This window comes from Canis aureus, chromosome 7 (assembly GCF_053574225.1).
Source record: "Canis aureus isolate CA01 chromosome 7, VMU_Caureus_v.1.0, whole genome shotgun sequence".
Classification (NCBI taxonomy): domain Eukaryota; kingdom Metazoa; phylum Chordata; class Mammalia; order Carnivora; family Canidae; genus Canis; species Canis aureus.
The window spans coordinates 74,468,785-74,491,057 of record NC_135617.1 but is presented as its reverse complement, the minus strand read 5'-3'; positions in this window follow the sequence as shown (position 1 = coordinate 74,491,057).

Genomic DNA, 22,273 nt, shown 5'->3' with positions numbered 1-22,273 from the left:
CTAGTGCCTCCAAGCTCAGTCCAGCGATTTTCTAGTAATTCCTGTGGTAGACTGGTGCTACATACTAAGTTCCATACGTGAGAGGGTAGCTGAACGCCTTGTCCAAAACCATCTTAATTCTGAGAGTTGAGCTCAGCCTCAGTCCCTCACAGTTCCACACTGCCTGCAGAGTGAGTTTCGCAGGTCTTCAGCAGAGACGTTTGCCAGAGTCTTCTGAGACGCAGGGTAACAATGCAGACCTGGAGGGTATCCCCAGGTGCAGTAGTCTGGTAATCTTGGAACCTCCTGACTCAGAATACTGCTACCTTCTCACTGCCATAGGAATGCAGCTAGTTGACAGCTGGCTTCAAGACATGCTTCCCTGTGAGAGCTGAGGACAGGGCAGAAACCTCCCGCATCCTGCCTGACGGTAGGAGTAGCTGCTAACATCCTAATGTTAGTGGCTGGGAGAGGTTGCGGGAAAAGCGTGTGTGAGCACTGGGCCTGAACTCCCGTGTATCTGAGTTGAATACAGCGATTCCAATGGCTTTCCTCAACCAGAGTGTAGCTAGGTTCCAAATCCCATGTACGAGCGGGTAGCAGACATCTGCCTCCCATGCATACACACTTCTGAGAGTTGAGCTTATGGCCTGTACCTGCACATCCAGCCTGCTGGTACCCTTGGCTTCTAAAAGGCCTAGGCTTGCTGTTTGACGGAAGTGTTGGGAGAGGTAATTGGAATCACCCGGCACACAAGACTAGTGCCTCCAAGCTCAATTCAAGATTTCCCAGTAATTCTTGTGGTAGACAGGTGCTACATACTAAGTTCCATACGTGAGAAGGTAGCTGAACGCCTTGTCCAAAAGCATCTTACTTTTGAGAGTTGAGCTCACCCTCAGTCCCTCACAGTTCCACACTGCCTGCAGAGTGAGTTTCGCAGGTCTTCAGCAGAGACGTTTGCCAGAGGCTTCTGAGACGCAGGGTAACAATGCAGACCTGGAGGGTATCCCCAGGTGCAGTAGACTGGTAATCTTGGAACCTCCTGACTCACAATACTGCTACCTTCTCACTGCCATAGGAATGCAGCTAGTTGACAGCTAGCTTCAAGACATGCTTCCCTGTGAGAGCAGAGGACAGGGCAGAACCCTCCCGCATCCTGCCTGACTGTAGGAGTAGCTGCTAACATCCTAATGTTAGTGGCTGGGAGAGGTTTCGGGAAAAGCATGTGTGAGCACTGGGCCTGAACTCCCGGGTATCTGAGTTGAATACAGCGATTTCCAACGTCTTTCCTCAACCAGAGTGTAGCTAGGTTCCAAATCCCATGTACGAGCGGGTAGCAGACATCTGCCTCCCATGCATACACACTTCTGAGAGTTGAGCTTATGCCCTGTACATCCACATCAAGCCTGCTGGTACCCTTGGCTTCTAAAAGGCCTAGGCTCGCTGTTTGACGGAAGTGTTGGGAGAGGTAATTGGAATCACCCGGCACACAAGACTAGTGCCTCCAAGCTCAATTCACGATTTCCCAGTAATTCTTGTGGTAGACAGGTGCTACATACTAAGTTCCATATGTGAGAAGGTAGCTGAACGCCTTGTCCAAAAGCATCTTACTTCTGAGAGTTGAGCTCAGCCTCAGTCCCTCACAGTTCCACACTGCCTGCAGAGTGAGTTTCACACGTCTTCACCAGAGAAGATTGCCAGATGCTTCTGAGTACAAGTTAACAATGCAGACCTGGAGGGTATCTCCAGGTGCAGTAGGGTGGTAATCTTGGAACCTCCTGACTCAGAGTACTGCTACCTTCTCACTGCCATAGGAATGCAGCTAGTTGACAGCTGGCTTCAAGACATGCTTCCCTGTGAGAGCTGAGGACAGGGCAGCACCCTCCCGCATCCTGCCTGACTGTAGGAGTAGCTGCTAACATCCTTATGTTAGTGGCTGGGAGAGGTTTCGGGAAAAGCATGTGTGAGCACTGGGCCTGAACTCCCGTGTATCTGAGTTGAATACAGCGATTTCCAACGGCTTTCCTCAACCAGAGTGTAGCTAGGTTCCAAATCCCATGTACGAGCGGGTAGCAGACATCTGCCTCCCATGCATACACACTTCTGAGAGTTGAGATTATCGCCTGTACCTCCACATCCAGCCTGCTGGTACCCTTGGCTTCTAAAAGGCCTAGGCTCGCTGTTTGACGGAAGTGTTGGGAGAGGTAATTGGAATCACCCGGCACACAAGACTAGTGCCTCCAAGCTCAGTCCAGCGATTTCCCAGTAATTCTTGTGGTAGACAGTTGCTACATACTAAGTTCCATACGTGAGAAGGTAGCTGAACGCCTTGACCAAAAGCATCTTACTTCTGAGAGTTGAGCACAGCCTCAGTCCCTCACAGTTCCACACTACCTGCAGAGTGAGTTTCGCAGGTCTTCAGCAGAGACGATTGCCAGAGGCTTCTGACTACAAGTTAAAAATGCAGACCTGGAGGGTATCTCCAGGTGCAGTAGAGTGGTAATCTTGGAACCTCCTGACTCAGAATACTGCTACCTTCTCACTGCCATAGGAATGCAGCTAGTTGACAGCTGGCTTCAACACATGCTTCCCTGTGAGAGCTGAGGACAGGGCAGCACCCTCCCGCATCCTACCTGACTGTAGGAGTAGCTGCTAACATCCTAATGTTAGTGGCTGGGAGAGGTTGCGGGAAAAGCGTGTGTGAGCACTGGGCCTGAACTCCCGTGTATCTGAGTTGAATACAGCGATTTCCAATGGCTTTCCTCAACCAGAGTGTAGTTAGGTTCCAAATCCCATGTACGAGCGGGTAGCAGACATCTGCCTCCCATGCATACACACTTCTGAGAGTTGAGATTATGGCCTGTACCTCCACAGCCAGCCTGCTGGTACCCTTGGCTTCTAAAAGGCCTAGGCTCGCTGTTTGACGGAAGTGTTGGGAGAGGTAATTGCAATCACCCGGCACACAAGACTAGTGCCTCCAAGCTCAATTCACGATTTCCCAGTAATTCTTGTGGTAGACAGGTGCTACATACTAAGTTCCATACGTGAGAAGGTAGCTGAACGCCTAGTCCAAAAGCATCTTACTTCTGAGAGTTGAGCTCAGCCTCAGTCCCTTACAGTTCCACACTGCCTGCAGAGTGAGTTTCGCAGGTCTTCAGCAGAGACGTTTGCCGGAGGCTTCTGAGACGCAGGGTAACAATGCAGACCTGGAGGGTATCCCCAGGTGCAGTAGACTGGTAATCTTGGAACCTCCTGACTCAGAATACTGCTACCTTCTCACTGCCATAGGAATGCAGCTAGTTGACAGCTGGCTTCAAGACATGCTTCCCTGTGAGAGCTGAGGACAGGGCAGAACCCTCCCGCATCCTGCCTGACTGTAGGAGTAGCTGCTAACATCCTAATGTTAGTGGCTGGGAGAGGTTTCGGGAAAAGCATGTGTGAGCACTGGGCCTGAACTCCCGTGTATATGAGTTGAATACAGCGATTTCCAACAGCTTTCCTCAACCAGAGTGTAGCTAGGTTCCAAATCCCATGTACGAACGGGTAGCAGACATCTGCCTCCCATGCATACACACTTCTGAGAGTTGAACTTATGGCCTGTACCTCCACATCCAGCCTGCTGGTACCCTTGGATTCTAAATGGCCTAGGCTCGCTGTTTGACGGAAGTGTTGGGAGAGGTAATTGGAATCACCCGGCACACAAGACTAGTGCCTCCAGGCTCAATTCACGATTTCCTAGTAATTCTTGTGGTAGACAGGTGCTACATACTAAGTTCCATATGTGTGAAGGTAGCTGATCGCCTTGTCCAAAAGCATCTTACTTCTGAGAGTTGAGCTCAGCCTCAGTCCCTCACAGTTCCACACTGCCTGCAGAGTGAGTTTCACACGTCTTCACCAGAGACGATTGCCAGAGGATTCTGAGTACAAGTTAACAATGCAGACCTGGAGGGTATCTCCAGTTGCCGTAGGGTGGTAATCTTGGAACCTCCTGACTCAGAGTACTGCTACCTTCTCACTGCCATAGGAATGCAGCTAGTTGACAGCTGGCTTCAAGACATGCTTCCCTGTGAGAGCTGAGGACAGGGCAGAACCCTCCCGCATCCTGCCTGACTGTAGGAGTAGCTGCTAACATCCTTATGTTAGTGGCTGGGAGAGTTTGCGGGAAAAGCATGTGTGAGCACTGGGCCTGAACTCCCATGTATCTGAGTTGAATACAGCGATTTCCAATGGCCTTCTTCAATCACAGTGTAGCTAGGTTCCAACTCATATGTCCGAGTGGGTAGCAGACATCTGCCTCCCATGCATACACACTTCTGAGAGTTGAGCTTATGGCCTGTACTTCCACAGCCAGCCTGCTGGTACCCTTGGCTTCTAAAAGGCCTAGGCTCGCTGTTTGACGGAAGTGTTGGGAGAGGTAATTGGAATCACCCGGCACACAAGACTAGTGCCTCGAAGCTCAGTCCATCATTTCCTTGTAATTCCTGTGGTAGATTGGTGCTACATACTAAGTTCCATACGTGAGAGGGTAGCTGAATGCCTTGTCCAAAAGCATCTTACTTCTGAGAGTTGAGCTCAGCCTCAGTCCCTCACAGTTCCACACTGCCTGCAGAGTGAGTTTCGCAGGTCTTCAGCAGAGACGATTGCCAGAGGCTTCTGAGACGCAGGGTAACAATGCAGACCTGGAGGGTATCTCCAGTTGCAGTAGATTGGTAATCTTGGAACCTCCTGACTCAGAGTACTGCTACCTTCTCACTGCCATAGGAATGCGGCTAGTTGACAGCTGGCTTCAAGACATGCTTCCCTGTGAGAGCTGAGGACAGGGCAGAACCCTCCTGCATCCTGCCTGACTGTAGGAGTAGCTGCTAACATCCTAATGTTAGTGGCTGGGAGAGGTTGCGGGAAAAGCATGTGTGAGCAGTGGGCCTGAACTCCCGTGTATCTGAGTTGAATACAGCGATTTCCAACGTCTTTCCTCAACCAGAGTGTAGCTAGGTTCCAAATCCCATGTACGAGCGGGTAGCAGACATCTGCCTCCCATGCATACACACTTCTGAGAGTTGAGCTTATGGCCTGTACCTCCACATCCAGCCTGCTGGTACCCTTGGCTTCTAAAAGGCCTAGGCTCGCTGTTTGACGGAAGTGTTGGGAGAGGTAATTGGAATCACCAGGAACACAAGACGAGTGCCTCCAAGCTCAATTCACGATTTCCCAGGAATTCTTGTGTTAGACAGGTGCTACATACTAAGTTCCATATGTGAGAAGGTAGCTGAACGCCTTGACCGAAAGCATCTTACTTCTGAGAGTTGAGCTCAGCCTCAGTCCCTCACAGTTCGACACTGCCTGCAGAGTGAGTTTCGCAGGTCTTCAGCAGAGACGATTCCAGAGGCTTCTGAGTACAAGTTAACAATGCAGACCTGGAGGGTATCTCCAGGTGCACTAGAGTGGTAATCTTGGAACCTCCTGACTCAGAATACTGCTACATTCTAACTGCCATAGGACTGCAGCTAGTTGACAGCTGGCTTCAAGACATGCTTCCCTGTGAGAGCTGAGGACAGGGCAGAACCCTCCCGCATCCTGCCTGACTGTAGGAGTAGCTGCTAACATCCTAATGTTAGTGGCTGTGAGAGGTAGCGGGAAAAGCATGTGTGAGCACTGGGCCTGAACTCCCGTGTATCTGAGTTGAATACAGCGATTTCCAACGGCTTTCCTCAACCAGAGTGTAGCTAGGTTCCAAATCCCATGTACGAGCGTGTAGCAGACATCTGCCTCCCATGCATACACACTTCTGAGAGTTGAGCTTATGGCCTGTACCTCCACATCCAGCCTGCTGGTACCCTTGGCTTCTAAAAGGCCTAGGCTGGCTGTTTGACGGAAGTGCTGGGAGAGGTAATTGGAATCACGCGGCACACAAGACTAGTGCCTCCAAGCTCAGTCCAGCGATATCCCAGGAATTCTTGTGGTAGACAGGTGCTACATACTAAGTTCCATATGTGAGAAGGTAGCTGAACGCCTTGTCCAAAAGCATCTTACTTCTGAGAGTTGAGCTCAGCCTCAGTCCCTCACATTTCCACACTGCCTGCAGAGTGATTTTCACACGTCTTCACCAGAGACGATTACCAGAGGCTTCTGAGACGCAGGGTAACAATGCAGACCTGGAGGGTATCTCCAGCTGCAGTAGAGTGGTAATCTTGGAACCTCCTGACTCAGAGTACTGATACCTTCTCTCTGCCATAGGAATGCAGCTAGTTGACAGCTGACTTCAAGATGCTTCCCTTTGAGAGCTGAGGACAGGGCAGAATCGTCCCGCATCCTGCCTGACTGTAGGAGTAGCTGCTAACATCCTAATGTTAGTGGCTGGGAGAGGTTGCGGGAAAAGCATGTGTGAGCACTGGGCCTGAACTCCCGTGTATCTGAGTTGAATACAGTGATTTCCAATGACCTTCTTCAATCACAGTGTAGCTAGGTTCCAACTCCCATGTCCGAGTGGGTAGCAGACATCTGCCTCCCATGCATACACACTTCTGAGAGTTGAGCTTATGGCCTGTACATCCACATCCACCCTGCGGGTACCCTTGGCTTGTAAAAGGCCTAGGCTCGCTGTTTGACGGACGTGCGGGGAGAGGTAATTGGAATCTCCCGGCACACAAGACGAGTGCCTCCAAGCTCAATTCAAGATTTCCCAGTAATTCTTGTGGTAGACAGGTGCTACATACTCAGTTCCATATGTGAGAAGGTAGCTGAACGCCTTGTCCAAAAGCATCTTACTTCTGAGAGTTGAGCTCAGCCTCAGTCCCTCACAGTTCCACACTGCCTGCAGAGTGAGTTTCACACGTCTTCACCAGAGACGATTGCCACAGGCTTCTGAGTACAAGTTAACAATGCAGACCTGGAGGGTATCTCCAGGTGCAGTAGAGTGGTAATCTTGGAACCTCCTGACTCAGAGTACTGCTACCTTCTCACTGCCATAGGAATGCAGCTAGTTGACAGCTGGCTTCAAGACATGCTTCCCTGTGAGAGCTGAGGACAGGGCAGAACCCTCCCGCATCCTGCCTGACTGTAGGAGTAGCTGCTAACATCCTAATGTTAGTGGCTGGGAGAGGTTGCGGAAAAGCATGTGTGAGCAGTGGGCCTGAACTCCCGTGTATCTGAGTTGAATACAGCGATTTCCAACGTCTTTCCTCAACCAATGTGTAGCTAGGTTCCAAATCCCATGTACGAGCGGGTAGCAGACATCTGCCTCCCATGCATACACACTTCTGAGAGTTGAGCTTATGGCCTGTACCTCAACATCCAGCCTGCTGGTACCCTTGGCTTCTAAAAGGCCTAGGCTCGCTGTTTGACGGAAGTGTTGGGAGAGGTAATTGGAATCACCAGGAACACAAGACGAGTGCCTCCAAGCTCAATTCACGATTTCCCAGGAATTCTTGTGTTAGACAGGTGCTACATACTAAGTTCCATATGTGAGAAGGTAGCTGAACGCCTTGACCGAAAGCATCTTACTTCTGAGAGTTGAGCTCAGCCTCAGGCCCTCACAGTTCGACACTGCCTGCAGAGTGAGTTTCGCAGGTCTTCAGCAGAGACGATTCCAGAGGCTTCTGAGTACAAGTTAACAATGCAGACCTGGAGGGTATCTCCAGGTGCACTAGAGTGGTAATCTTGGAACCTCCTGACTCAGAATACTGCTACATTCTAACTGCCATAGGACTGCAGCTAGTTGACAGCTGGCTTCAAGACATGCTTCCCTGTGAGAGCTGAGGACAGGGCAGAACCCTCCCGCATCCTGCCTGACTGTAGGAGTAGCTGCTAACATCCTTATGTTAGTGGATGGGAGAGGTTGCGGGAAAAGCATGTGTGAGCACTGGGCCTGAACTCCCGTGTATCTGAGTTGAATACAGCGATTTCCAATGGCCTTCTTCAATCACAGTGTAGCTAGGTTCCAACTCCCATGTCCGAGTGGGTAGCAGACATCTGCCTCCCATGCATACACACTTCTGAGAGTTGAGCTTATGGCCTGTACATCCACATCCACCCTGCGGGTACCCTTGGCTTGTAAAAGGCCTAGGCTCGCTGTTTGACGGACGTGCTGGGAGAGGTAATTGGAATCTCCCGGCACTCAAGACGAGTGCCTCCAAGCTCAATTCAAGATTTCCCAGTAATTCTTGTGGTAGACAAGTGCTACATACTATGTTCCATATGTGAGAAGGTAGCTGAACGCCTTGTCCAAAAGCATCTTACTTCTGAGAGTTGAGATCAGCCTCAGTCCCTCACAGTTCCACACTGCCTGCAGAGTGAGTTTCACACGTCTTCACCAGAGACGATTACCAGAGGCTTCTGAGACGCAGGGTAACAATGCAGACCTGGAGGGTATCTCCAGGTGCAGTAGACTGGTAATCTTGGAACCTCCTGACTCAGAATACTGCTACCTTCTCACTGCCATAGGAATGCAGCTAGTTGACAGCTGGCTTCAAGACATGCTTCCCTGTGAGTGCTGAGGACAGGGCAGAAACCTCCCGCATCCTGCCTGACTGTAGGAGTAGCTGCTAACATCCTAATGTTAGGGGCTGGGAGAGGTTGCGGGAAAAGCATGTGTGAGCACTGGGCCTGAACTCCCGTGTATCTGAGTTGAATACAGCGATTTCCAACGTATTTCCTCAACCAGAGTGTAGCTATGTTCCAAATCCCATGTACGAGCGGGTAGCAGACATCTGTCTCCCATGCATACACACTTCTGAGAGTTGAGCTTATGGCCTGTACCTCCACATCCAGCCTGCTGGTACCCTTGGCTTCTAAAAGTCCTAGGCTCGCTGTTTGACGGAAGTGCCGGGAGAGGTAATTGGAATCACCCGGCACACAAGACGAGTGCCTCCAAGCTCAGTCCAGCGATTTCCCAGTAATTCTTTTGGTAGACATATGCTACATACTAAGTTCCATATGTGAGAAGGTAGCTGAACGCCTTGTCCAAATCATCTTACTTCTGAGAGTTGAGCTCACCCTCAGTCCCTCACAGTTCCACACTGCCTGCAGAGTGAGTTTCACACGTCTTCACCAGAGACGATTGCCAGAGGCTTCTGAGTACAAGTTAACAATGCAGACCTGGAGGGTATCTCCAGGTGCAGTAGGGTGGTAATCTTGGATCCTCCTGACTCAGAATACTGCTACCTTCTCACTGCCATAGGAATGCAGCTAGTTGACAGCTGGCTTCAAGACATGCTTCCCTGTGAGTGCTGAGGACAGGGCAGAACCCTCCCGCATCCTGCCTGACTGTAGGAGTAGCTGCTAACATCCTTATGTTAGTGGCTGGGAGAGGTTGCGGGAAAAGCATGTGTGAGCACTGGGCCTGAACTCCCGTGTATCTGAGTTGAATACAGCGATTTCCAATGGCCTTCTTCAATCACAGTGTAGCTAGGTTCCAACTCCCATGTCCGAGTGGGTAGCAGACAAATGCCTCCCATGCATACACACTTCTGAGAGTTGAGCTTATGGCCTGTACCTCCACAGCCAGCCTGCTGGTACCCTTGGCTTCTAAAAGGCCTAGGCTCGCTGTTTGACGGAAGTGTTGGGAGAGGTAATTGGAATCACCCGGCACACAAGACTAGTGCCTCCAAGCTCAGTCCAGCGATTTCCTAGTAATTCCTGTGGTAGACTGGTGCTACATACTAAGTTCCATACGTGAGAGGGTAGCTGAACGCCTTGTCCAAAACCATCTTACTTCTGAGAGTTGAGCTCAGCCTCAGTCCCTCACAGTTCCACACTGCCTGCAGAGTGAGTTTCGCAGGTCTTCAGCAGAGACGTTTGCCAGAGTCTTCTGAGACGCAGGGTAACAATGCAGACCTGGAGGGTATCCCCATGTGCAGTAGTCTGGTAATCTTGGAACCTCCTGACTCAGAATACTGCTACCTTCTCACTGCCATAGGAATGCAGCTAGTTGACAGCTGGCTTCAAGACATGCTTCCCTGTGAGAGCTGAGGACAGGGCAGAAACCTCCCGCATCCTGCCTGACTGTAGGAGTAGCTGCTAACATCCTAATGTTAGTGGCTGGGAGAGGTTGCGGGAAAAGCGTGTGTGAGCACTGGGCCTGAACTCCCGTGTATCTGAGTTGAATACAGCGATTTCCAATGGCTTTCCTCAACCAGAGTGTAGCTAGGTTCCAAATCCCATGTACGAGCGGGTAGCAGACATCTGCCTCCCATGCATACACACTTCTGAGAGTTGAGCTTATGGCCTGTACCTCCACATCCAGCCTGCTGGTACCCTTGGCTTCTAAAAGGCCTAGGCTTGCTGTTTGACGGAAGTGTTGGGAGAGGTAATTGGAATCACCCGGCACACAAGACTAGTGCCTCCAAGCTCAATTCACGATTTCCCAGTAATTCTTGTGGTAGACAGGTGCTACATACTAAGTTCCATACGTGAGAAGGTAGCTGAACGCCTTGTCCAAAAGCATCTTACTTCTGAGAGTTGAGCTCACCCTCAGTCCCTCACAGTTCCACACTGCCTGCAGAGTGAGTTTCGCAGGTCTTCAGCAGAGACGTTTGCCAGAGGCTTCTGAGACGCAGGGTAACAATGCAGACCTGGAGGGTATCCCCAGGTGCAGTAGACTTGTAATCTGGGAACCTCCTGACTCAGAATACTGCTACCTTCTCACTGCCATAGGAATGCAGCTAGTTGACAGCTGGCTTCAAGACATGCTTCCCTGTGAGAGCTGAGGACAGGGCAGAACCCTCCCGCATCCTGCCTGACTGTAGGAGTAGCTGCTAACATCCTAATGTTAGTGGCTGGGAGAGGTTGCGGGAAAAGCATGTGTGAGCACTGGGCCTGAACTCCCGTGTATCTGAGTTGAATACAGCGATTTCCAACGTCTTTCCTCAACCAGAGTGTAGCTAGGTTCCAAATCCCATGTACGAGCGGGTAGCAGACATCTGCCTCCCATGCATACACACTTCTGAGAGTTGAGCTTATGCCCTGTACCTCCACATCCAGCCTGCTGGTACCCTTGGCTTCTAAAAGGCCTAGGCTCGCTGTTTGACGGAAGTGTTGGGAGAGGTAATTGGAATCACCCGGCACACAAGACTAGTGCCTCCAAGCTCAATTCACGATTTCCCAGTAATTTTTGTGGTAGACAGGTGCTACATACTAAGTTCCATATGTGAGAAGGTAGCTGAACGCCTTGTCCAAAAGCATCTTACTTCTGAGAGTTGAGCTCAGCCTCAGTCCCTCACAGTTCCACACTGCCTGCAGAGTGAGTTTCACACGTCTTCACCAGAGAAGATTGCCAGATGCTTCTGACTACAAGTTAACAATGCAGACCTGGAGGGTATCTCCAGGTGCAGTAGGGTGGTAATCTTGGAACCTCCTGACTCAGAGTACTGCTACCTTCTCACTGCCGTAGGAATGCAGCTAGTTGACAGCTGGCTTCAAGACATGCTTCCCTGTGAGAGCTGAGGACAGGGCAGCACCCTCCCGCATCCTGCCTGACTGTAGGAGTAGCTGCTAACATCCTTATGTTAGTGGCTGGGAGAGGTTTCGGGAAAAGCATGTGTGAGCACTGGGCCTGAACTCCCGAGTATCTGAGTTGAATACAGCGATTTCCAACGGCTTTCCTCAACCAGAGTGTAGCTAGGTTCCAAATCCCATGTACGAGCGGGTAGCAGACATCTGCCTCCCATGCATACACACTTCTGAGAGTTGAGCTTATCGCCTGTACCTCCACATCCAGCCTGCTGGTACCCTTGGCTTCTAAAAGGCCTAGGCTCGCTGTTTGACGGAAGTGTTGGGAGAGGTAATTGGAATCACCCGGCACACAAGACTAGTGCCTCCAAGCTCAGTCCAGCGATTTCCCAGTAATTCTTGTGGTAGACAGTTGCTACATACTAAGTTCCATACGTGAGAAGGTAGCTGAACGCCATTTCCAAAAGCATCTTCTTCTGAGAGTTGAGCTCAGCCTCAGTCCCTCACAGTTCCACACTGCCTGCAAAGTGAGTTTCGCAGGTCTTCAGCAGAGACGTTTGCCAGAGGCTTCTGAGGCGCAGGGTAACAATGCAGACCTGGAGGGTATCCCCAGGTGTAGTAGACTGGTAATCTTGGAACCTCCTGACTCAGAATACTGCTACCTTCTCACTGCCATAGGAATGCAGCTAGTTGACAGCTGGCTTCAAGACATGCTTCCCTTTGAGAGCTGAGGACAGGGCAGAACCCTCCCGCATCCTGCCTGACTGTAGGAGTAGCTGTTAACATCCTTATGTTAGTGGCTGGGAGAGGTTGCGGGAAAAGCATGTTTGAGCACTGGGCCTGTACTCCCGTGTATCTGAGTGAATACAGCGATTTCCAATGGCGTTCTTCAATCACAGTGTAGCTATGTTCCAACTCCCATGTCCGAGTGGGTAGCAGACATCTGCCTCCCATGCATACACACTTCTGAGATTTGAGCTTATGACCTGTACCTCCACAGCCAGCGTGCTGGTACCCTTGGCTTCTAAAAGGCCTAGGCTCGCTGTTTGACGGAAGTGTTGGGAGAGGTAATTGGAATCACCCGGCACACAAGACTCGTGCCTCCAAGCTCAATTCACGATTTCCCAGTAATTCTTGTGGTAGACAGGTGCTACATACTAAGTTCCATATGTGAGAAGGTAGCTGAACGCCTTGTCCAAAAGCATCTTACTTCTGAGAGTTGAGCTCAGCCTCAGTCCCTCACAGTTCCACACTGCCTGTAGAGTGAGTTCCACACGTCTTCACCAGAGACGATTGCCAGAGGCTTCTGAGTACAAGTTAACAATGCAGACCTGGAGGGTATCTCCAGGGGCAGTAGAGTGGTAATCTTGGAACCTCCTGATTCAGAGTACTGCTACCTTCTCACTGCCATAGGAATGCAGCTAGTTGACAGCTGACTTCAAGACATGCTTCCCTGTGAGAGCTGAGGACAAGGCAGAACCGTCCCGCATCCTGCCTGACTGTAGGAGTAGCTACTAACATCCTAATGTTAGTGGCTGGGAGAGGTTGCGGGAAAAGCATGTGTGAGCACTGGGCCTGAACTCCCGTGTATCTGAGTTGAATACAGCGATTTCCAATGGCCTTCTTCAATCACAGTGTAGCTAGGTTCCAACTCCCATGTCCGAGTGGGTAGCAGACATCTGCCTCCCATGCACACACACTTCTGAGAGTTGAGCTTATGGCCTGTACCTCCACATCCAGCCTGCTGGTACCCTTGGCTTCTAAAAGGCCTAGGCTGGCTGTTTGACGGAAGTGCTGGGAGAGGTAATTGGAATATCCCAGCACACAACACGAGTGCCTCCAAGCTCAGTCCAGCGATTTCCCAGTAATTCTTGTGGTAGACAGGTGCTACATACTAAGTTCCATATGTGAGAAGGTAGCTGAACGCCTTGTCCAAAAGCATCTTACTTCTGAGAGTTGAGCTCAGCCTCAGTCCCTCACAGTTCCACACTGCCTGCACAGTGAGTTTCACACGTCTTCACCAGAGACGATTACCATAGGCTTTTGAGACGCAGGGTGACAATGCAGACCTGGAGGGTATCTCCAGGTGCAGTAGAGTGGTAATCTTGGAACCTCCTGAGTCAGAGTACTGCTACCTTCTCACTGCCATAGGAATGCAGCTAGTTGACAGCTGACTTCAAGACATGCTTCCCTGTGAGAGCTGAGGACAGGGCAGAACCCTCCCGCATCCTGCCTGACTGTAGGAGTAGCTGCTAACATCCTAAAGTTAGTGGCTGGGAGAGGTTGCTGGAAAAGCATGTATGAGCACTGGGCCTGAACTCCCGTGTATCTGAGTTGAATACAGTGATTTCCAATGGCCTTCTTCAATCACAGTGTAGCTAGGTTCCAACTCCCATGTCCGAGTGGGTAGTAGACATCTGCCTCCCATGCATACACACTTCTGAGAGTTGAGCTTATGGCCTGTACCTCCACATCCAGCCTGCTGGTACCCTTGGCTTCTAAAAGGCTTAGGCTCGCTGTTTGACGGAAGTGCTGGGAGAGGTAATTGGAATCGCCCGGCACACAAGACGAGTGCCTCCAAGCTCAATTCACGATTTCCCAGTAATTCTTGGGGTAGACAGGTGCTCCATACTAAGTTCCATATGTGAGAAGGTAGCTGAACGCCTTGTCCAAAAGCATCTTACTTCTGAGAGTTGAGCTCAGACTCAGTCCCTCACAGTTCCACACTGCCTGCAGAGTGAGTTTCACACGTCTTCACCAGAGACGATTGCCAGAGGCTTCTGAGTACAAGTTAACAATGCAGACCTGGAGGGTATCTCCAGGTGCAGTAGAGTGGTAATCTAGGAACCTCCTGACTCAGAGTACTGCTACCTTCTCTCTGCCATAGGAATGCAGCCAGTTGACAGCTGGCTTCAAGACATGCTTCCCTGTGAGAGCTGAGGACAGGGCAGAACCCTCCCGCATCCTGCCTGACTGTAGGAGTAGCTGCTAACATCCTTATGTTAGTGGCTGGGAGAGGTTGCGGGAAAAGCATGTGTGAGCACTGGGCCTGAACTCCCGTGTATCTTAGTTGAATACAGCGATTTCCAACGGCTTTCCTCAACCAGAGTGTATCTAGTTTCCAAATCCAATGTACGAGCGGGTAGCAGACATCTGCCTCCCATGCATACACACTTCTGGGAGTTGAGCTTATGGCCTGTACCTCCACATCCAGCCTGCTGGTACCCTTGGCTTCTAAAAGGCCTAGGCTCGCTGTTTGACGGAAGTGCTGGGAGAGGTAATTGGAATCTCCCGGCACACAAGACGAGTGCCTCTAAGCTCAATTCACGATTTCCCAGTAATTCTTGTGGTAGACAGGTGCTACATACTAAGTTCCATATGTGAGAAGGTAGCTGAACGCCTTTTCCAAAAGCATCTTACTTCTGAGAGTTGAGCTCAGCCTCAGTCCCTCACAGTTCCACACTGCCTCCAGAGTGAGTTTCGCAGGTCTTCAGGAGAGACGTTTGCCAGAGGCTTCTGAGACGCAGGGTAACAATGCAGACCTGGAGGGTATCCCCAGGTGCAGTAGACTGGTAATCTTGGAACCTCCTGACGCAGAATACTGCTACCTTCTCACTGCCATAGGAATGCAGCTAGTTGACAGCTGGCTTCAAGACATGCTTCCCTTTGAGAGCTGAGGACAGGGTAGAACCCTCCCGCATCCTGCCTGACTGTAGGAGTAGCTGCTAACATCCTAATGTTAGTGGCTGGGAGAGGTTTCGGGAAAAGCATGTGTGAGCACTGGGCCTGAACTCCCGTGTATCTGAGTTGAATACAGCGATTTCCAATGGCCTTCTTCAATCACAGTGTAGCTAGGTTCCAAATCCCATGTACGAGCGGGTAGCAGACATCTGCCTCCCATGCATACACACTTCTGAGAGTTGAGCTTATGGCCTGTACCTCCACATCCAGCCTGCTGGTACCCTTGGCTTCTAAAAGGCCTAGGCTCGCTGTTTGACGGAAGTGCTGCGAGAGGTATTTGGAATCTCCCGGCACACAAGACGAGTGCCTCCAAGCTGAATTCACGATTTCCCAGTAATTCTTGTGGTAGACAGGTGCTACATACTAAGTTCCATATGTGAGATCGTAGCTGAACGCCTTGTCCAAAAGCATCTTACTTCTGAGAGTTGATCCCACCCTCAGTCCCTCACAGTTCCACACTGCCTGCAGAGTGAGTTTCACACGTCTTCACCAGAGACGATTGCCAGAGGCTTCTGAGTACAAGTTAACAATGCAGACCTGGAGGGTATCTCCAGGTGCAGTAGAGTGGTAATCTTGGAACCTCCTGAATCAGAGTACTGCTACCTTCTCACTGCCATAGGAATGCAGCTAGTTGACAGCTGGCTTCAAGACATGCTTCCCTGTGAGAGCTGAGGACAGGGCAGAAACCTCCCGCATCCTGCCTGACTGTAGGAGTAGCTGCTAACTTCCTTATGTTAGTGGCTGGGAGAGGTTGCGGGAAAAGCATGTGTGAGCACTGGGCCTGAACTCCCGTGCATCTGAGTTGAATACAGCGATTTCCAATGGCCTTCGTCAATCACAGTGTAGCTAGGTTCCAACTCCCATGTCCGAGTGGGTAGCAGACATCTGCCTCCCATGCATACACACTTCTGAGAGTTGAGCTTATGGCCTGTACCTTCACAGCCAGCCTATGGTACCCTTGGCTTCTAAAAGGCCTAGGCTCGCTGTTTGACGGAAGTGCTGGGAGAGGTAATTGGAATCACCCGGCACACAACACTAGTGCCTCCAAGCTCAGTTCAGCGATTTCCTAGTAATTCCTGTGGTAGACTGGTGCTACATACTAAGTTCCATACGTGAGAGGGTAGCTGAACGCCTTGTCCAAAACCATCTTACTTCTGAGAGTTGAGCTCAGCCTCAGTCCCTCACAGTTCCACACTGCCTGCAGAGTGAGTTTCGCAGGTCTTCAGCAGAGACGTTTGCCAGAGGCTTCTGAGACGCAGGGTAACAATGCAGACCTGGAGGGTATCCCCAGGTGCAGTCGACTGGTAATCTTGGAACCTCCTGACTCAGAATACTGCTACCTTCTCACTGCCATAGGAATGCAGCTAGTTGACAGCTGGCTTGAAGACATGCTTCCCTGTGAGAGCTGAGGACAGGGCAGAACCCTCCCGCATGCTGCCTGACTGAAGGAGTAGCTGCTAACATCCTTATGTTAGAGGCTGGGAGAGGTTGCGGGAAAAGCATGTGTGAGTACTGGGCCTGAACTCCCGTGTACCTGAGTTGAATACAGCGAATTCCAACGGCTTTCCTCAACCAGAGTGTAGCTAGGTTCCAAATCCAATGTACGAGCGGGTAGCAGACATCTGCCTCCCATGCATACACTTCTGAGAGTTGAGCTTATGGCCTGTACCTCCACAGCCAGCCTGCTGGTACCCTTGGCTTCTAAAAGGCCTAGGCTCGCTGTTTGACGGAAGTGCTGGGAGAGGTAATTGGAATCTCCCGGCACACAAGACGAGTGCCTCGAAGCTCAATTCACGATTTCCCAGTAATTCTTGTGGTAGACAGTTGCTACATACTAAGTTCCATATGTGAGAAGGTAGCTGAACGCCATTTCCAAAAGCATCTTCTTCTGAGAGTTGAGCTCAGCCTCAGTCCCTCACAGTTCCACACTGCCTGCAAAGTGAGTTTCGCAGGTCTTCAGCAGAGACGTTTGCCAGAGGCTTCTGAGGCGCAGGGTAACAATGCAGACCTGGAGGGTATCCCCAGGTGTAGTAGACTGGTAATCTTGGAACCTCCTGACTCAGAATACTGCTACCTTCTCACTGCCATAGGAATGCAGCTAGTTGACAGCTGGCTTCAAGACATGCTTCCCTTTGAGAGCTGAGGACAGGGCAGAACCCTCCCGCATCCTGCCTGACTGTAGGAGTAGCTCTTAACATCCTTATGTTAGTGGCTGGGAGAGGTTGCGGGAAAAGCATGTTTGAGCACTGGGCCTGTACTCCCGTGTATCTGAGTGAATACAGCGATTTCCAATGGCGTTCTTCAATCACAGTGTAGCTATGTTCCAACTCCCATGTCCGAGTGGGTAGCAGACATCTGCCTCTCATGCATACACACTTCTGAGATTTGAGCTTATGACCTGTACCTCCACAGCCAGCGTGCTGGTACCCTTGGCTTCTAAAAGGCCTAGGCTCGCTGTTTGACGGAAGTGTTGGGAGAGGTAATTGGAATCACCCGGCACACAAGACTCGTGCCTCCAAGCTCAATTCACGATTTCCCAGTAATTCTTGTGGTAGACAGGTGCTACATACTAAGTTCCATATGTGAGAAGGTAGCTGAACGCCTTGTCCAAAAGCATCTTACTTCTGAGAGTTGAGCTCAGCCTCAGTCCCTCACAGTTCCACACTGCCTGTAGAGTGAGTTCCACACGTCTTCACCAGAGACGATTGCCAGAGGCTTCTGAGTACAAGTTAACAATGCAGACCTGGAGGGTATCTCCAGGGGCAGTAGAGTGGTAATCTTGGAACCTCCTGACTCAGAATACTGCTACCTTCTCACTGCCATAGGAATGCAGCTAGTTGACAGCTGGCTTCAAGATATGCTTCCCTGTGAGAGCTGAGGACAGGGCAGAACCCTCCCGCATCCTGCCTGACTGTAGGAGTAGCTGCTAACATCCTAATGTTAATGGCTGGGAGAGGTTGCGGGAAAAGCATGTGTGAGCACTGGGCCTGAACTCCCGTGTATCTGAGTTGAATACAGCGATTTTCAACATCTTTCCTTAACCAGAGGGTAGCTAGGTTCCAAATCCCATGTACGAGCGGGTAGCAGACATCTGCCTCCCATGCATACACACTTCTGAGAGTTGAGCTTATGGCCTGTACCTCCACATCCAGCCTGTTGGTACCCTTGGCTTCTAAAAGGCCTAGGCTCGCTTTTGACGGAAGTGCTGCGAGAGGTAATTGGAATCTCCCGGCACACAAGACGAGTGCCTCCAAGCTAAATTCACGATTTCCCAGTAATTCTTGTGATAGACAGGTGCGACATACTAAGTTCCATATGTGAGAAGGTAGCTGAACGCCTTGTCCAAAAGCATCTTACTTCTGAGAGTTGAGCTCAGCCTCAGTCCCTCACAGTTCCACACTGCCTGCAGAGTGAGTTTCGCAGGTCTTCAGCAGAGACGTTTGCCAGAGGCTTCTGAGACGCAGGGTAACAATGCAGACCTGGAGGGTATCCCCAGGTGCAGTAGACTGGTAATCTGGGAACCTCCTGACTCAGAATACTGCTACCTTCTCACTGCCATAGGAATGCAGCTAGTTGACAGCTGGCTTCAAGACATGCTTCCCTGTGAGAGCTGAGGACAGGGCAGAACCCTCCCGCATCCTGCCTGACTGTAGGAGTAGCTACTAACATCCTAATGTTAGTGGCTGTGAGAGGTTGCGGGAAAAGCATGTGTGAGCACTGGGCCTGAACTCCCGTGTATCTCAGTTGAATACAGCGATTTCCAACGGCTTTCCTCAACCAGAGTGTAGTTAGGTTCCAAATCCCATGTACGAGCGGGTAGCAGACATCTGCCTCCCATGCATACAAACTTCTGAGAGTTGAGCTTATGGCCTGTACCTCCACATCCATCCTGCCGGTACCCTAGGCTTCTAAAAGGCCTAAGATCGCTGTTTGACGGAAGTGCTGGGAGAGGTAATTGGAATCTCCCGGCACACAAGACGAGTGCCTCCAAGCTCAATTCACGATTTCCCAGTAATTCTTGTGGTAGACAGGTGCTACATACTAAGTTCCATATGTGAGAAGGTAGCTGAACGCCTTGTCCAAAAGCATCTTACTTCTGAGAGTTGAGCTCAGCCTCAGTCCCTCACAGTTCCACACTGCCTGCAGAGTGAGTTTCACACGTCTTCACCAGAGACGATTGCCAGAGGCTTCTGAGTACAAGTTAACAATGCAGACCTGGAGGGTATCTCCAGGTGCAGTAGGGTGGTAATCTTGGATCCTCCTGACTCAGAATACTGCTACCTTCTCACTGCCATAGGAATGCAGCTAGTTGACAGCTGGCTTCAAGACATGCTTCCCTGTGAGTGCTGAGGACAGGGCAGAACCCTCCCGCATCCTGCCTGACTGTAGGAGTAGCTGCTAACATCCTTATGTTAGTGGCTGGGAGAGGTTGCGGGAAAAGCATGTGTGAGCACTGGGCCTGAACTCCCGTGTATCTGAGTTGAATACAGCGATTTCCAATGGCCTTCTTCAATCACAGTGTAGCTAGGTTCCAAATCCCATGTACGAGCGGGTAGCAGACATCTGCCTCCCATGCATACACACTTCTGAGAGTTGAGCTTATGCCCTGTACCTCCACATCCAGCCTGCTGGTACCCTTGGCTTCTAAAAGGCCTAGGCTCGCTGTTTGACGGAAGTGTTGGGAGAGGTAATTGGAATCACCCGGCACACAAGACTAGTGCCTCCAAGCTCAATTCACGATTTCCCAGTAATTTTTGTGGTAGACAGGTGCTACATACTAAGTTCCATATGTGAGAAGGTAGCTGAACGCCTTGTCCAAAAGCATCTTACTTCTGAGAGTTGAGCTCAGCCTCAGTCCCTCACAGTTCCACACTGCCTGCAGAGTGAGTTTCACACGTCTTCACCAGAGAAGATTGCCAGATGCTTCTGACTACAAGTTAACAATGCAGACCTGGAGGGTATCTCCAGGTGCAGTAGGGTGGTAATCTTGGAACCTCCTGACTCAGAGTACTGCTACCTTCTCACTGCCGTAGGAATGCAGCTAGTTGACAGCTGGCTTCAAGACATGCTTCCCTGTGAGAGCTGAGGACAGGGCAGCACCCTCCCGCATCCTGCCTGACTGTAGGAGTAGCTGCTAACATCCTTATGTTAGTGGCTGGGAGAGGTTTCGGGAAAAGCATGTGTGAGCACTGGGCCTGAACTCCCGAGTATCTGAGTTGAATACAGCGATTTCCAACGGCTTTCCTCAACCAGAGTGTAGCTAGGTTCCAAATCCCATGTACGAGCGGGTAGCAGACATCTGCCTCCCATGCATACACACTTCTGAGAGTTGAGCTTATCGCCTGTACCTCCACATCCAGCCTGCTGGTACCCTTGGCTTCTAAAAGGCCTAGGCTCGCTGTTTGACGGAAGTGTTGGGAGAGGTAATTGGAATCACCCGGCACACAAGACTAGTGCCTCCAAGCTCAGTCCAGCGATTTCCCAGTAATTCTTGTGGTAGACAGTTGCTACATACTAAGTTCCATACGTGAGAAGGTAGCTGAACGCCATTTCCAAAAGCATCTTCTTCTGAGAGTTGAGCTCAGCCTCAGTCCCTCACAGTTCCACACTGCCTGCAAAGTGAGTTTCGCAGGTCTTCAGCAGAGACGTTTGCCAGAGGCTTCTGAGGCGCAGGGTAACAATGCAGACCTGGAGGGTATCCCCAGGTGTAGTAGACTGGTAATCTTGGAACCTCCTGACTCAGAATACTGCTACCTTCTCACTGCCATAGGAATGCAGCTAGTTGACAGCTGGCTTCAAGACATGCTTCCCTTTGAGAGCTGAGGACAGGGCAGAACCCTCCCGCATCCTGCCTGACTGTAGGAGTAGCTGTTAACATCCTTATGTTAGTGGCTGGGAGAGGTTGCGGGAAAAGCATGTTTGAGCACTGGGCCTGTACTCCCGTGTATCTGAGTGAATACAGCGATTTCCAATGGCGTTCTTCAATCACAGTGTAGCTATGTTCCAACTCCCATGTCCGAGTGGGTAGCAGACATCTGCCTCCCATGCATACACACTTCTGAGATTTGAGCTTATGACCTGTACCTCCACAGCCAGCGTGCTGGTACCCTTGGCTTCTAAAAGGCCTAGGCTCGCTGTTTGACGGAAGTGTTGGGAGAGGTAATTGGAATCACCCGGCACACAAGACTCGTGCCTCCAAGCTCAATTCACGATTTCCCAGTAATTCTTGTGGTAGACAGGTGCTACATACTAAGTTCCATATGTGAGAAGGTAGCTGAACGCCTTGTCCAAAAGCATCTTACTTCTGAGAGTTGAGCTCAGCCTCAGTCCCTCACAGTTCCACACTGCCTGTAGAGTGAGTTCCACACGTCTTCACCAGAGACGATTGCCAGAGGCTTCTGAGTACAAGTTAACAATGCAGACCTGGAGGGTATCTCCAGGGGCAGTAGAGTGGTAATCTTGGAACCTCCTGATTCAGAGTACTGCTACCTTCTCACTGCCATAGGAATGCAGCTAGTTGACAGCTGACTTCAAGACATGCTTCCCTGTGAGAGCTGAGGACAAGGCAGAACCGTCCCGCATCCTGCCTGACTGTAGGAGTAGCTACTAACATCCTAATGTTAGTGGCTGGGAGAGGTTGCGGGAAAAGCATGTGTGAGCACTGGGCCTGAACTCCCGTGTATCTGAGTTGAATACAGCGATTTCCAATGGCCTTCTTCAATCACAGTGTAGCTAGGTTCCAACTCCCATGTCCGAGTGGGTAGCAGACATCTGCCTCCCATGCACACACACTTCTGAGAGTTGAGCTTATGGCCTGTACCTCCACATCCAGCCTGCTGGTACCCTTGGCTTCTAAAAGGCCTAGGCTGGCTGTTTGACGGAAGTGCTGGGAGAGGTAATTGGAATATCCCAGCACACAACACGAGTGCCTCCAAGCTCAGTCCAGCGATTTCCCAGTAATTCTTGTGGTAGACAGGTGCTACATACTAAGTTCCATATGTGAGAAGGTAGCTGAACGCCTTGTCCAAAAGCATCTTACTTCTGAGAGTTGAGCTCAGCCTCAGTCCCTCACAGTTCCACACTGCCTGCACAGTGAGTTTCACACGTC